Source organism: Camelina sativa, chromosome 4, assembly GCF_030686135.1.
Source record: "Camelina sativa cultivar CO46 ecotype springtype chromosome 4, ASM3068613v1".
Lineage (NCBI taxonomy): Eukaryota > Viridiplantae > Streptophyta > Magnoliopsida > Brassicales > Brassicaceae > Camelina > Camelina sativa.
This window is the reverse complement of record NC_141883.1, coordinates 15,124,529-15,138,320: the sequence shown is the minus strand read 5'-3', so window position 1 is coordinate 15,138,320 and position 13,792 is coordinate 15,124,529. Positions and strand designations below refer to the sequence as shown.

General features: G+C 39.6%; 1 long non-coding RNA gene across 1 annotated transcript; it reads right to left on the bottom strand.

Moving 5' to 3' along the window:
* Positions 1 to 10,873: 10,873 nt before the first annotated feature.
* LOC147945747 (uncharacterized) lies at positions 10,874 to 13,187 on the bottom strand. The gene is made up of 2 exons (XR_015596141.1): positions 12,523 to 13,187; positions 10,874 to 12,434 (listed from the first exon to the last, which is right to left on the bottom strand). It is a non-coding gene; the product is annotated as an uncharacterized LOC147945747 (long non-coding RNA).
* Positions 13,188 to 13,792: the final 605 nt, after the last annotated feature.

Below are 13,792 nucleotides of genomic sequence, written 5' to 3'. Positions count from 1 at the left end.
GGAAGAAGGATGGGAATTGGTTGAGAACCTTGCTCAGTCAGATGGTAATTATAATGAAGATTATGATAGAACCATGAGGATCCCCTCCACTGATCAGGAGGACAAATACAAGCAGGATTTAAAGATGGTCAATGAGAAGCTTGACAATATTCTCCTAAGCCAGTCAAAAACCATTCACTTCATTGGTGAAGAAGAAGCTCCAGTCCAAGAAGGAGATAAGGAGTTTGCTGAGTTGTGTTATATGCAGAACCAAGGAGTAGGATACAAAGGCTACAACCAAGGTGGAGGATTCAAGCAGAACAACCTCTCTTATAGGAGCACCAATGTAGCCAACCCTCAAGACCAAGTCTATCCACCTCCTCAGCCTCAACAACAACACAACTATGCACCCAAGCAGCAACAACAGGTGTTCCAGCCCCAATTGTGTTCCCCACCAGGGTTTCAGACTAACCAAGACCAGGAACAAGACCTAAGAGCAATGATACAACAGCTGTTGATTGGGCAAACCAATGGGAAAATTGAGGAAGCCAAACAGTTTGCTGAGCTGAATAAGAGGTTAACATCACAATATAATGATCTCAATATGAAGTTTGAAGGACTTAGCTCAAGAGTGAAGTATATGGAGAGCAATATAGCATCTACTTCAGCTCCAAAACCCACCCAACTACCTGGAAAAGCAGTTCAAAACCCAAGGGAGTTTACTGCCAAAGCCATTCATCTCTTTGAAGAGGAAGTCACTGGGGCCAGTGAAGTTCAAGTTGGGGAGGATTGATCATTTCTTGAAGCTCAGAGTGAAGTTTGTGCAAAGCAGACTGACTCCGTATTGCACTCGACCAGCTGCTCGAGCATGCACTCGACCGTGTGAGTGTTCGAGTGGTCGATCGAGCTGAAGAGTCAGAAGCTGTCAAGCCTGCTAAGTACATCCCTCCTGCTTACAAACCGCCTCTACCATTCCCAGGACGTTTCAAGGCACAAAAGCTTAAGGAATTAAGGGAAATCATTGAGAAAAAACAAATGTTGACTTTGCAACAAAAGGAAGAGAAGGCTTTGAAGGAAGTGGTTGTGGTTGAGAAACAAGAAGAAGTGATGGCCATACAAGAGATCATCATTGCTTACCAAGAAGAAGAGAGAGGACCTGCCTTGGAACAGTATGATCCATATTCTCTCTATAAGGATTTTTTGCTTGATTTATCAAAGAAGAAGGCTCAAGCTCAAGATGAGAAAGATCTTGAAGACCTTGGAGGAGTAATCATCCCAATTAAGCTTAAGGATCCAGGTCCATTCTATCTGCCTTGCACACTCAGCTATCTTCATTACAACCAGTGCTTATGTGACTTGGGAGCATCTATCAGTGTGATGCCCTATTCTATAGCACAAAAGCTTGGGCACACTGACTTCAAGTCCATCAACCTTCATATATGCCTAGTTGATGGTTCAAACAGAGATGTGGTTGACAAATTGGAGAATATTCCAGTCAAGATAGGAAGAGCAAGGGTTCATACAGATTTTGTGGTATTGGAGATGTACAAGGAACCTGAAGATCCTATCATCCTTGGGAGGCCATTCTTAGCCACAATTGGAGCTGTTATTGATGTTAAGGAAGGTCTTGTGACCTTGAACATTTATGAGGGTATAGCTATGAAGTTTAACATCCATAACCCAACCAACCTTCCTACCATTGACGATCAACCTTTTACTATCAAGGACAAAGGTGGTCATGAAGGTTTAAGTGAAGTGGCAACTCCCAAGGACAATCTCCCTCTTCAAGAAGATTCTGTGGAAAAGCTTAAGAGGTCAGTTCAAGAGTTGACTGGTATGGTTAAGGATCTCCAAGTCAAGCTAAACAAGAGGTCTTTGAGGAAAGAAAGACCAAGGCTCAAAATCAAGAAGAAATATGGTTTGTGTGTTAAGGGTGAGGTGATCAAGGATCATACTCACAATGATCAAGAACTGCCAGGGAGCATTTCATCACCTCCTTGGTATCTAAACAAAGCCTAAGAAGGCAGCCAAAGTCAAGCTTAGTGACTCTAAACAAGCTCACTAGGGAGGAAGTCCCTAAGGTATCCTTTGTAAATATGCTTTATTTTCTTAGTAGTTTTGATGTGTTTTGTTTTATGTTTGTGTTGGGCAGGCCTTTCAATGAAAGTGTAGATGGGTATGGAGAGATTTGGACTTGGGGAAGGAGATTCGCAAGCCCACTCGACCAGCCCACGAGAGGTACTCGACCGAGTTGGCCAAGAACTAAGGCCCACTCGATTCTCATTTCTCTAGAATGATCGAGTGGAGGGAAGAACAAGAAGAAAAATTTTGAAATTTCAAACTTTGGTCAAGGAGCTCGACCACGTGCTGGTCGAGTGTGGGGTCGAGTGGCAGCAAAAAGCAGGTCAAAGATTCTCATTTCAAATTTGAATGGTATGGACACTCCACCCTTGTCTCCTTGCCCCCTTAGCTTCTTTAAATAAAGCCTTACACGATCCAATGTCTCTCACACTCTCTCACTTGCTCAAAACAACTAAAATCAAGTTTTTAATTCTCTCTCAAAGTTCATCTTTTGCTCAAGCTCAGCTCTTTTAAGTTTTTGGGTCACTAACCTATTAAGCTTAAGCTTTGAGTCTATTCCCTTCAGTTCTATTCGAAAATGTCTTCAAGGATTACAAGGAAGTCTCAATAAGCGGCTTCAAGCTCCATGGAACGTTTTGATGATCGCCTACAATCAAGAGGAGAAGCTGGAAGAGCCACTCGACGCCCCACTCGAGCATGCACTCGATCGAGTGGTGGTCCGAGTGGTCGATTGAGCCAGATGCCGTGTTCAAGAAATCAGTCAGTTGAGGAAGATCCTGAGAGAACTGAAAGTGAAGAAGAAAGGGAGCCAACTCTTAGTGATTTCATGAGGAGAAACAAGGCCAAAGGGAAGAGGCCAGCAGTTGAGATTGAACAAGAGGAGGTTGAGAGTGAGAGTGAAGAAGAAGGTGAAGAAGAAGAGGGAGAGGATGATGGAGAAGCAGAATCTTGTGGATTGACAAAGAGGCAACTTTATGAAGCCTTCATGAGAATGGAGTTCCTGGGAACTAGGTATCCACACAAGGAAACCATGGAGAAGCTAGCCATTGATAAAGATGTGGAGTACCTTTTTGAGAAGAGCAACCTAACCAAGTTCATGGGGCTTTGCATTGAGGGGTATAAAGAAGAAAGTTGTGATTTTCTAGCCACAGTCAAGCTGCACACATATGCAAGGAAGGATGATGAGTTTGGAGCTAGTCATATTGCTTTCACAATCAAAGGGAAGAACTATGAGCTTTCTTTGAAGAAGATAGCAAATGTGTTTGGTTTTGAAGTTGGTAGTAATAGGAGCTTAATGATACCAAGAGAGGAGCTCTATGCCATTTGGGAAACCATTGGAGACAACATCACCTATTCATCCTTCAAGACCAAGAGTTCAAAGATAAGAAGCCCAATCCTAAGGTACTTCCACAAGGGCTTAGCAAATACATTCTTTGCTAGGAAGGAGACTGGAAATCTCAATGAGGGTGAGCTCAAGGTAATTGACATGGCTCTCAATGGAATCATCCTTGAGGCAAGAAATGGAACCATCATTCTTGGGACCACTGTGGAGACTGACCTTGCAATGGTGCTCATTGACCACATGATATATTTGAGAAGTTGGGTAGGCAAGTTACAAAACAAAGGGTCAAGAGGAGCCTTAGCCATTGGAGGCATCATCACTCCAATACTACAAGCTGCCAAGGTCCCACTTAGAGGAGAGAAGGTTTTGCCAAGATGGATTGACTCAAGCTACCTCACCTCCACTCTCATATTGGCCAAGGAAATGCATCAAGGAAATCACATCTTCAACTTTGAGCTTCCAACAATTGGGAAAAAACAGTTGATCTTACCTAACCAAGAGCTCACCACCATTCAAGAAGGAGCAAACATTGACTTTTGGCCAGGTGATGAGTTCTTGTTTGATGGGATAGTTCAACCTAGAGTTGATGAAGCTGGAGATGTGCAAATGGCTTATGGGGAGGAGCAATTTTACTTTGAAGACTATGAGCCCAACCCAAGGGATAGTAGAGGAGTGAGAGAGACTAGCAAGAGGTTAACTCTCCTACAAAAGTGGAGCAAGTGGCATGGGAAGAGGTTTGATAAGCTTAAGAAGAAGGTGACCAATATGGCTAAGTCCATCAAGGGCCTAAAAAAGGAGGTTGCTGAGCTGAAGAGTGCAAACTCATCTCCAAGCCATTCAAGCCCTTTGAGGAGGAGTAGCTCAACTAGAGCACTCTCAAGAGTTGCAAACCCTTTGGAACCAGCTAGAGCTTCAATGTACGAGCCAAATCAGAGGAAAAGGAGTTCAAGTAGCCGAGAACAACAATTTTCGAGGCACTCGACCGGGTCACTCGAGCACCCACTCGACCGAGCACCCCAGATGCACTCGGCGGAGTTCCAGCCCAAATCACCTTATGGCTTCCCACCTCCAGCTGCTTATCCAGGATATCCATGTTACCCTCCCATCCCACCCCAATACTTCATGGATCCAGCACTCTACCAGCAGTTCTACCAGCAGCAAGGTCAGAATTTTGACACTCGTGGTCCAGCTCGACCCCCCCCACTCAAGCACGTACTCGACCGAGTCCCGGTTGATTCCCATCGTCGAGCTACCCCAATCTCCACCTCCAAGTCATCAACAAGACCCCAATTACACCTTTGACAGCATGCAAGAGGATGTGGACACTTTCTTCTCCAATCCTTGAGGTACCACTATCACCTTCACTTGTAAATACCATTGCATTTGATGTTGTGTTTTGTTTTTGATCTTGAAACCTCTTACAAATTTCTTTCACACAGAGGACTGTGTGATTTAAGTTTGGGGGAGAGTTTGAGATAGCATTTGATGTTGTGTTTTGTTTTCTTATTTCAAATTTTTAGCATCATCATGTTAATACTTGCATAGCATCTAAGGCATAGAAAAACCCTAAAATTTGAAAATTTTTGCAAAAATCTTTAAAAAAAAAAAAGATTGTTCATGTAGTTTGCATTGCATAATAGCATCTTGTTTAGCATGTTTCATGTAGGATTGTATAACATTTGCATTAGGGATCTATGATGAGTTTTGCCTTGTTAGCTTGTTTAATTCACTAGACTAGGATCAATGCCCAAGTTAATAGTACTTTGATGCTAGTTGAGTGGTTAGAAGCATAAGATTGAACCAAGCCTTGAATTCATGCATTGAATTTGGTCTAAATTGAAGCATGTTGTGATTTGATGCCATTTCCTACTTATAAGAACTTAATATTGACTGTTAAATATCAATGTGTGCATTGCTTTAAACTCATGGATACAATATACATATTTGGATCATCTTTCTCCTTTTTACCACTCTTGTTGATCCAAGTAGCTGATTGAATCATTAAAATCAGTTTCCAATACCCTTAACCAACCCTTCTTTCAAGCCATGTTTATTCGTAAGTGTGTGAGGCCTTTTTGGGATTGAGCTTGGTAGAAAGTGTTAGGTTTGAACTGACAAGAATAATGCCTTGTGTAGTTCTAGTTTGCATTTTCCAAACTAGATAGGACTAGGTGATTTCATTGTTGGGTTTGGGATTTGCTTGTTTGAAAAAAGAAAGAAAAGAAAAGAGAAAAAGAGAAAGAAAAGGTTAGAGTCTTTAGGAGGGGAATGTTTTTAAGTAAAATCAAAGTCTAGTGAAAGAATGGGAAGTATGATATTGTTTAAAGATGGTTTCAATCAAAGAAAATAAAGAAGATTTTAGCAAAATGCTTTTATGCCTTAAGAATAAGAAGAAAAGAGAACCATAGCAAATAAGTAAGAATCCCCCATTCCACTAGAAAGATCAAATAAGAAACCTCTCCTAAGACTTTAAAATCAAAAGAGAAAAGGGTGAAAGAGAAGAGAAGAAGTTAAAGGGTAGCACTAGGATCAATTGGGTTTAGATTAATAGGATAAACACTTTGGGTGCCTTTGGGTAGAAAATATTTTGTTCTTGTATGTGTCTAAGTGTTCTTACCTTTAGCATTTTTCTAAAGCTCAATTCATTTTTTATGAGAGAATCTTGATATTGACAAACCCCACTCTAAAGAGAGACCATCATTGTCTCTAAACCTTTTACTGCCAAGCCAAATGAGTTTAAGCATTGCATATAATTGATTAATGTTCTTGATTAATGAATGTTAAAGGAAATGGTTGATTTGAATGCATGTGGACATCTAAGGCTCAAATCAGTAAAGGTTGTGATATGCTTGTCTAAAATCTTTAAGTACAGCTCATTCAACTTGCATCATAGTAATAGTAACTTGGACATTGATTCTAGATGGTCTATTTGCAAGCTTTAGGAGCTGAGATCCCACTTTCAAACCTCACCTACCTTCTTATGTCTTGTTAATTTGCTTAAGGGCAAGCAAAGACTAAGTTTGGGGGTGTTGATGTTTATATATTTTACCCTGTTTTCCCTTAATATATTCACATCTTTTGCATCTTTTGCTATCCATTTTGACCATTATTGCATAGCTTTAGGAATGTTCTTGCATTAGAGTTTAGTTGCATTGCATTTGCATCTTTTCATGCATAAACATGTGATTTTGGAGCTTAAGGAGCATGGAAGCAATGCTGAGGAGAAGTGAAGCAATCATGAGGAGAAAGCAAGAGAGCTAAGACTGAAGAACCAAGGTCCGGAGTCCAACTCGACTGCCCACTCGACCAGACACTCGACCGTGTGCTGAGAGGGACTCGACCGAGTGGGAGGAGCACAAGAGGAGCCAACTCGACCGGTCACTCGACCGAGCACCAGGTTGAGTTGGTCGAGCCGCCTGACTATTTTGTCTTTTAGCGTTTTTAGGGCTTCCACTACTTTTTCTATATAAGGGCTTGTACCTGCAGCCATCAAAAGAGTTCAGCTTTTTAGAGAGTCAAAAACGTAATTTTTACCTTTTTGGGAATTATTCCTTTTGTACTTTTATTTTTAGATCTTGTACCTCCTTGAAGGAGAAAAACAAAGAATTCTTGGATTTTGTTGGTTCCATAACTTTCAAGATATTAAGAATTTGTGTTTGATTCCTTCTTCAATATTGTAGATCTTCATCATTTTCTGGGTTTATGAATTTGATGTTCATCATGTGTTCTTTTGAGTAGTTGCTTAGGATCTTGAGGATGGGTTAGGCTGGGTTGTGTTTGAGGTTTGTTTGATTTGGGCAAGCTTGATTGTTGTAGATCTCTTCTAGGCTAGATGTTCTTAATGCTGATCCTATATCTGAGAGGGTAGGATCTGATTTCAAGCCTCTTAGCATCACACCAATGTCTAAGGAGCATAGATAAGGCTAGATCTAGAGACTATCATTAGGCTTGCTAAGAGATTAGAAGTCTTGTTTGATTTTTTGACATATTGCTTAATGCCTGCTTGTGTAGATTCTTTACTTTGTGAGAACAAGTCTAGAGATGCACGAGTTTGATTGTTTCTTGCCACGAGAGTGGATTAAACATGTCTTAGAAATATATGTCTAGAGATTAGCTCAAGTTGTTTGAGATTTGTTGGCCAAGTTAGATGACCTCAATCATAGTCCAGCCCATGAATCCCTCCTCAAGACCTTCCTTGTTTATTGATTTCTTAGCCTAAATCCTGTTGTTTGATTGTTGTTTGATTCGTTTTGGTATTGCTCTGTTTTTCTTGTGTTGCTCTGTTTTGCGTATTTGTCCAGCTCGACCCTGCACTCGATCAGCACTCGATCGAGTGCTTCCTCGAGTTCCAACCCAGAACTTGTGTTTATGATTTGTGTTTGTCCTGTTTCACCCTAGTTGCATTTCTGTTGCATTCATTTAGTATCCTGTTTATTACTTACCTTGCATTAGTTCAATACTTGCATTCCCATAGTTTCTATTTCTGTTTGTTATAATCACTCTGTTCCATTTGCATTTAGCTCCTAGTTTCTGTAGTTTTACTTTCTGCACTTTACATTTCATAATAGGATTGTTAGTGACAAACATCCTTTACATCTGGCTTGACTTAGACTCATATACACATCTTAATTGTTCACAAACACTCAGATTGGATTGACACCTCTTATACTACAATTGCATAAGGGGAATTGAAACACCCTAACATCCATTCATTCATAAGTCATCATTCCATACATCATTCACCACCATTCACAAAAATAGTCAGTTTCAAAAATAATTCAAAAACTTACCTTCACAGATCGGTAATGAAGGAAAGTCTTGAGCTTGTTTACCAAGCCTTGGTTTTAGACGTCCTCCTAGTCTTCATGCATCTTCTATGTTAATCACAAGGAAGTTGTGATCTTGGGCCTGCGAGCCCACCAATGGCCAAAAGTCACCTCAAACTGAATCGAGGTCATGACTCATGGTAGAAGGGGGTGCAACGTCTTCTTCATGTTGGTCTTGAGTTGTTGAGAAAATAGCTCGACCAAACGGCTCATGTGGAGGTAGTGATGAGATGACTTGTTCCATGAGTTTTTCCACGTACTTGTTGAACTTGTGTTGAAGCACTTTAGCTCGTATGTTGTCGTGTTATGGCTCAATCAAAGACTTGTGGTGTTTGTGGTTTAGATTCTTTGTCCGGTTTTGATGGACCATCCAGTTCAGTTGGGATGTCCTCATCACTCCCACCCTCTTCAAAAGTTTTTGACCTCAAAACTTGATCTCCTACATCAAAACGAGTTAAATCAGTACCAATAAACGTAGGAATTACGTTAAACTCACCAGGCAAGTCAATGCGATACGCATTTTTGTTGATCTTTTCTAAAACTTTAAACGGTCCATCCCTGCGAGTTGCTAGCTTTGAACTCCTTTGGTAGGCCTGGGCAAAAAAACCGATAACTGATAACCGAACAAAAAACTTAGTTTTGGTTCGGTTTTGGATACTTTTAAATAACCGATTGGATTATATATCTTTTAAGAATCGGTTTCGGTTCGGTTTCGGTTAGCAACCGAATAACCAAAATAACCGAAGTAGATCATATATGTATATGTATATGTATATAATCCCCTACATAATAAAACGGAAGTACACAACTTTTTTTGTAGATTATATAATATGGGTTATAAAACTAATTATTTGATATGTTATATGTTATATGGGTTGTAACCATTGATTAATTTAAATATCGATTTAAGATTCTCTTAAAAAGGATATCGAATGAATATGATCAAATCTCCCAGCAATATCTAATTAACCATAAATAAGTAACAAAATCTCTTTGACTAAAAAAAAAGGTAACAAAATCTCAATATCTAAGCAGAGGTGAAGAAGGAGGATGTTACAAAATTTAATAAACTTCTCACAAAGGGGGATTGGAAAATCATTGAAAATTTTTAGTCACTAAGGTGCTAGAGCACAGGTTGATTTTAATCGCTAGAATTTAACCGCGTACGAGCACGGGTTAGATTATAGACAACCACATATTGTCCAAAAAACATTTTTAAAAAATCATATAAATTATATTTTGTATAAAAAGTGCAATAGAAATAAAATGAATTTCAACTCATGCTCTAGCACAGATATCATTGTTTGCTTTTCCTGACTTCAACGTTAATACAGTAGCCCTAATTCCCTAGTAATACACATAACACAAACCGGCGGCAAACTTCGGCTCCATCATTGCCTCAAACATCTTTGACAGAAGAATCGAAGGTAAGGATTCAAATCATCTCTGACTGAGTCTCTCTCTTTTAATTTCTTTAATCGATATGTCTGAATTTGTCTTTAAAGTGAACCATTACTACATTAATTTTGCAAATTGCAACTATACAATTTGTCGTTTATGATCCTTCTATAGAAATATTTTTTGTTCGTTGACCATTGTGTTTGACGCTTTCGCAATTGTGATTGTGGCTTTACATATATGTGATCGTACGTGTCTACGTGAATAAGTGGTGGGGTAACATGAGTTGTATTATATGTATTTTAATTATGATAAAAGCAAGTCTTTGATATACGAACTGTTTTTAACTTCTCTTTGTTACTTTGTAGATGGACTCAAGTAATTTTCCACAAGAACAAGAAGGAAACGAGGAGGCTGAAAACATTACTCAAAGTCCAGCTACGACAAGTGTCCACAAAGGCAAACGAAAAGAGAAACCTGGTGAAACTACTTCCAAGCCACCACAATCACAAAAACCAATGAATCCAAGGTCTCCTGTGTGGGATCATTTTACAAAAATTGAAGGAAAAAAAGGCAAGTGCAATTGTAACTACTGTGGAAAGGAGTTGAGTTGTCTTGCAACTTCTGGGATGTCAAATTTGCATACACATATGCAGACTTGCAAGGAATACAAGGCATGGAATGAGGCAAAGCAAAAAAAATTAGAACAAGATGGTGCTGAAGGCAATATGAAATTAGCGAAGGTTTCTAAAGAGGTATTTAGGGAGGCTACAAACGAGATGTTGGTATTAGCTGAATTACCTCTATCATTTGTTGAGTGTCTTGCTTGGAAACATTTCTGTAATAAGTGCAAACTCTACCAGCCTCGTTCGCGCAGAACAGCCACAAGTGACATTGTGGAGTTTTTTGTAAAGAAGAAAGAATCTCTCAAGAAGCTGTTCAAGTCTACAAAGCAGAGAGTGTCTCTTACAACATACATTTGGGTTGCTAACACTATAGGTGCAAGTTATATGGTCATTCTTTGCATTTTGTTGATGCAAACTGGAATTTAAGGAAGTTTATTATTGGTTTTAAGAATGTTTCTGACCACAAAGGATCAACTATATCAGCAGTTCTTTTGGAGTGTTTAGCTGAATGGGGCATAGAAAAGATCTTCACCCTCACAGTTGACAATGCCACAACCAATACTTCAGCACTCAAGAAGTTCACAGATGGATTTAAGTTATTGGGAGATGACTCATTGGTGTTAGGTGGAAAGTATATGCACATATGGTGTGCTGCTCATATTCTGAATTTGATAGTTAAGGATGCTTTACATGAGGTGGAGGCTAGTGTGACTGTTATCCGTAATGGGATCCAGTATGTGAGGTCTAATAATTAGAGAAGGAATGCATTTGAGCTGCGTGTTGACAACGCTAGGATGACCCGAGGAAGCATGCCTTTGGACGTAAGGACCTTTGGTTAGGGAACCTCTCTTGGCGCATATGCAGCCAAACCCATTCTCTCGGCTCGAAGGTTATCTCCTTTCTTCCTTTGTTGGCGTGCTTCACGTATTGTTTGGTCTTTGCTTCAATGTTTTCCCGGACCTTTTGATTTATCCTTTTAACGAATTCGGCCTTTTCTAATCCCTTGTAGTTGATATCTTTGACTTGTAGTAAGGCCCAAAGTTGTTAGCGGATTTACTCCTTAGACTACTTCGAATGGCGTCTTCTTGGTGGCGTAGTAAGAAGTGCGGTTGTAGGCGAACTCAATGAATGGGATACACTCCAACCAATTCTTCATGCTTTTCCCAAGTGTGACTCTTAGTAAAGCCGACAAGGTGCGGTTCACCACTTCGTTTTGGTTGTCGGTTTGAGGGTGGCATTCATGTAGTCGAGAATAGAAGTTAGTTCCAAATTTTCTCCATAGTGTCCTCCAAAAGTGCCCTAAAAATTTTGTGTCAAGATCCGACACAATGGTTTGTGGTACTCCATGTAGTCTTACAATTTCCCTGAAAAACAGTTCTGCGGTTTGTGTGGCATCATTCGTTTTAGCGCATGGAATAAAATGTGCCATCTTAGAAAAGCGATCTACGACGACAAAAGTGGAGTTTTTGTGGTGGATCTTTGGTAGGCCTAGCATGAAGTCCATGGAGATGTCTACCCAGGGTGCGTTGGTGATAGGAAGAGGCATGTATAATCCAAGTTGGATCCTCGACTTGGCCTTCTTGCAAATCACACATCTCACACAATGAGCTTCTACAGTCTTCTTGAGATGAGGCCAATAGAAATGCTCCTTAACAACAGCTAACGTCTTATCGACTCCAAAATGGCCCATAACGCCTCCTCTGTGGGCTTCCCGAATTATGAGCTCCTTAAAGGATCCTTGTGGAACGCAGAGCCTCTAATCCCGGAAGAGAACCCCATTTTAAATGTAAAATTTCCCGTTAGCTCCTTTGATGCTTTCCTTGAATATTTCTCCGAGCTTCGGGTCTTCTCCATATAACTCCTTGATTAGTTCAAAGCCTAGTACCTTAGCTTGCATAGTGGCGATCAAAGCATGCCTTCGTAACAAGGCGTCAGCTACAATGTTGTCTTTCTCCTTTTTGTATTTGATACAATAGGGAATCGTCTCTATAAACTCCATCCAGAGACCATGCCTCTTCTTTAGATTGGTTTGACCTCAAGGTGCTTAAGCGTCTTATGGTCCGTGTGGATTACAAATTCCTTGGATAAGAGATAGTGCTGCCATGTCTCCAAAGCTCGAACTAGTGCATACAGACTCGATCCCAATACCGGACGCGTCACACTCAACCTCAAACACGACAACTTGCCACGTTGGTACAAGATCCACCATCAATAATTAAATTACATAACTTTGCTTTGATAGTACAACGGGTGTGAAAAACATTTTCACCTTGCATGGTTTCAGTAGGATCCACCATTGCACTTAAGACTCGTGGTGCCACTAGGAGCTCTCCGATGTCCGGGTATTCAATGTCTCCATATTCACCATGGGGTTATGTGTCCTCCTCATCATGGGACTCATAGTCTCCGGCGTCGGTAATAAGCATCATCCTTTGGTTTGCGCACTCCTTAGCCAGGCGACCTCTCCCCCTGTACTTAAAACATGTAATGTCTCTAGAACGTGTAGGGTTAGCTGACTTACTTGATTCAACTTTAGGTGGTTCCTTGTTAGTCTCGTACGATTTTCCTTTAAAGCGAGAGTCTACTTCCACTGCTTTGCCTTTGTCTATAGGTTTGTTGTTACTTGAGGCCCAAGGAAGTTGTTGCTTGTTACTATAGTGGTATATTTTCGTTTGACTTGGCCTTCCGCTTGAAGAGCTAAATGGAAGAGTCCTTGCAGATCTTGGTACACTTGCATCTCCACCTTGTGGCCTGCCATGTGTGACTCCTAATCCTTGCGTAGCACCAAACGGTTTCTTAAGCGCTCAAACTCTTCGAAATACTCCTCCACCGATTTGTTTCTCTGTCTATGGGTTTACAAATGAGATTGTTAGCATTTAGATTTTACAATTAGAATAAAATTATATGTCGGTTTGAGTTTACAAATGAAATGGCTAAGGTTTAGATTTTATAATTAGAATGAAATTATATACAAGTTTGAGTTTATAAAAGAACTGGTTGAGTTTTTAATTTTCTAATAATATATACAGATTTTGTTTCTTTATTTTATAAAAAAGTGAATAAAAAAAGTTCTTAATTGTATTATGACATGTCACATTCTCATTGGTTTAATTAAAGAGAAGTGAACAAAGGGGTTGAACCCAAGAATTGAATACTTGGGTTCACTCCTAGGGGGAAACTTGTTCACTTCTTCCTTTTCAACCAATCAAAATCTTCTATAAATTATTTCATTTAAAATTAAAAATTAAATTACAAAAAGCAAAACAAATTAATGAAACAAATTCTGTATACTTTTAATTAAGGAAAGTTAAATATTGGTTTGGTTTAGATTTTACAATTAGAACAAAATTATGTGTCAGTTTGGGTTTACAAATAATATGATTATGATTTAGATTCTATAATTAAAAAAAAAATTATATGTCGGTTTGGGTTTTCAAATAAATTGGGTAAGGTTTAGATTTTTCAATTAGAACGAAAATTATATGTCGGTTTGAGTTTACAAATGAGATGTTTAAGGTTTAGATTTTATAATTAGAATG